We start from the raw sequence: 2298 nt of genomic DNA on the forward strand, positions 1-2298 counted from the left end.
AGAAAAAGCTAAAACACTTTCAAACAGAAAATCAACATGAGGATTCATGCACATACTGATAGAGAGTGGACTACATTCTAGGCTGCCTGAAGCATACACATATTTTTATTTTAAAAACAATTTACACAGAAAAAATATATAGTATTGCTAGCACATGGAGCCACTTGTATGTGTAAGAATCTTGAGTTAATATATACTCCTCTTGTTAGTAAACAGATGTCACAAATATAGACCTGAGAAAATCATGCATGAATATTTGTTATCGACTGTAATTTAGACCTATGGATACTATGTCAAGACACTGCTCTAAGGGCTCTTGAAGATATTAGGCAAGCTGGAATTGAACACTGAAGATGCTGATAGTATTTAAGAGCTTTATACATAGGATATGCATATAAATCTCAAAGGACCAAAGTGGAAGGAAATTGGTTTTCCCACTCTATCCACCTTAGCATTTTCTACACTATGAGTATTTCCTGTGATTTTCATAACATCAGGAAAACAATGGGAAATCCTACAATGACTAACCATCTGAAAAAAACAAAGGAACTACTAGGTTTTGCTCTTTCTTGGATATCCAAGACAAAGTTAAAAGGGAAGGTACAAAAGAAAAGTAGTAGTTTGGATGCTTAGAACCAAAAGCTTTGTGTAAATACAAAGACAGGCCTGGTGTTGGTCTCTAACGTTCCTATCTGAGAGCACAACTTATAAGTACCGGGTGCTTGGTAAATTTAAAACTGAAGTGGGAATTAAGTACAAAAAGAAGGAAAATCCATTTTTCTTACTTTAGAAAGGGAAAAGATTTAGGAATATCAGAATTAGATTAGAGGATAAATTAATGTTTCCTTTTGTAAAAACAGAGAAGACAGAGTCTTGGCCATTGTGTATAAATAGTATGTTTGACTGGATCTCTGTAGACCTTTTCTATCAATAATGGAACAGCACATAGAAGGAAAGGTTTCCACAGCCAGCTGGCTAATATGAGTGATCTGAAGTCTTCATTTAATGCAGTATGCATTTCTCCATACTTCAGTGTCTTATCATTTGTCAGTTAATACACGGAGAACTGAGCAAAAGACAGCTGGAGAAGCAGACATGACAGTGTATTTGCCAAAGGAACAAAGGGGCACAATTAGGTAGGATTCTGAGGCAGTGAGCAGAGGCAGCAAGGCAAATTAGTGTGAAAAGATGATGTATCATTCCTGAGCGAGGAGATGCCGCAATTATTTTCTCTCGTTATGGCAGGTCTTTTATTATTATTATTATTATTTATTTTGTTATTTCACCATAGTATTAATTGAGCAAAAGCTCTGTCAAGGTTACACCTAATAGGTTTCGTGTATTTCTGTCTCATATTTCTCAGGCAGAAATATGTCTGCATTCACTGTGCATTATATGTGCGGTGACACTGAGATGCTCAGAATTAGTAGAACTCATTAGTTCTACTGAATAGCAGGTGCTGTCCCATCTGGACACCACTGGATTTGCCGTTGTCGGATTGCTTCTATATCTCACACATAGATGCGCTGGAGTACAGGAGATGGTGCATATTCCTCTTTTCCTAATCAGCCAAAACTTGCAGGCTGGAAGATAAGAGAAACCCTGCTGTTTTCTTAGCCTTACATTAAAAAAAATGGAGCTAAAGGTGTAAAGAATACATATTTGGTGAGTGTTCTTTCTCCAATTTTCTTCTAGAAACATCAGAATCTTTTCACTCTTCCAGTGACTGTGCAAATCACTATGTAAAACTTTGCCTCTATTACATGTTTTAAATTAGTCAGTATTAAGTATTAGAGGATAGCAGGAGGAAAAAAATGGAGAAGAAAAATGCAAGTCATGACAAGGGAGTAATACTAATGTATTCTGCTAAATGCCGCATGATCTGAGTGAACCTGCTGCCTGATGGTCATTAGTGAGTTTAAGTTGGTAACCATTAGTTTAAAGAAAACATCTGGTAAGCACAATAGAAGCAAAAATGTATGCCTTGAAGCACTTGTAACATACAGGCAATAGCAAGTAAGAGGTAAAGCTATAGTTTGGGAAATTGATATCATTTCAGACTAGATGGGTTTGTGTCAAATGATTGATGCATTTATCTTCATATTTCTGTCTCGTGGAAACATCAGCCTGGTCTTTCTTCAGGAAATACTATTTAAAGAAAGAGTAAAGAAGATTCTATATCCTGTAATCGTTCTTAGAAATATTGTATTCGGTAAATGAAACTCATGGACCAAGGCGCTAAGTTGGGATCAGAAGAGTAATTCTGAACTTAATCATAAAACTGAATGCATCTAATAA

At 35.9% G+C, this 2298-nt stretch overlaps 1 long non-coding RNA gene across 1 annotated transcript; it reads right to left on the reverse strand.

Annotated features, from left to right (window-relative positions):
* Positions 1-1272: 1272 nt before the first annotated feature.
* Positions 1273-1652, reverse strand: LOC148595170 (uncharacterized). Its single transcript, XR_015913217.1, has 2 exons — positions 1518-1652; positions 1273-1478 (listed from the first exon to the last, which is right to left on the reverse strand). It is a non-coding gene; the product is annotated as an uncharacterized LOC148595170 (long non-coding RNA).
* Positions 1653-2298: the final 646 nt, after the last annotated feature.

Source organism: Tinamus guttatus, unplaced genomic scaffold, assembly GCF_059628265.1.
Source record: "Tinamus guttatus ecotype Peru unplaced genomic scaffold, ASM5962826v1 Tinamus_guttatus_pri_ptg000144l, whole genome shotgun sequence".
Classification (NCBI taxonomy): domain Eukaryota; kingdom Metazoa; phylum Chordata; class Aves; order Tinamiformes; family Tinamidae; genus Tinamus; species Tinamus guttatus.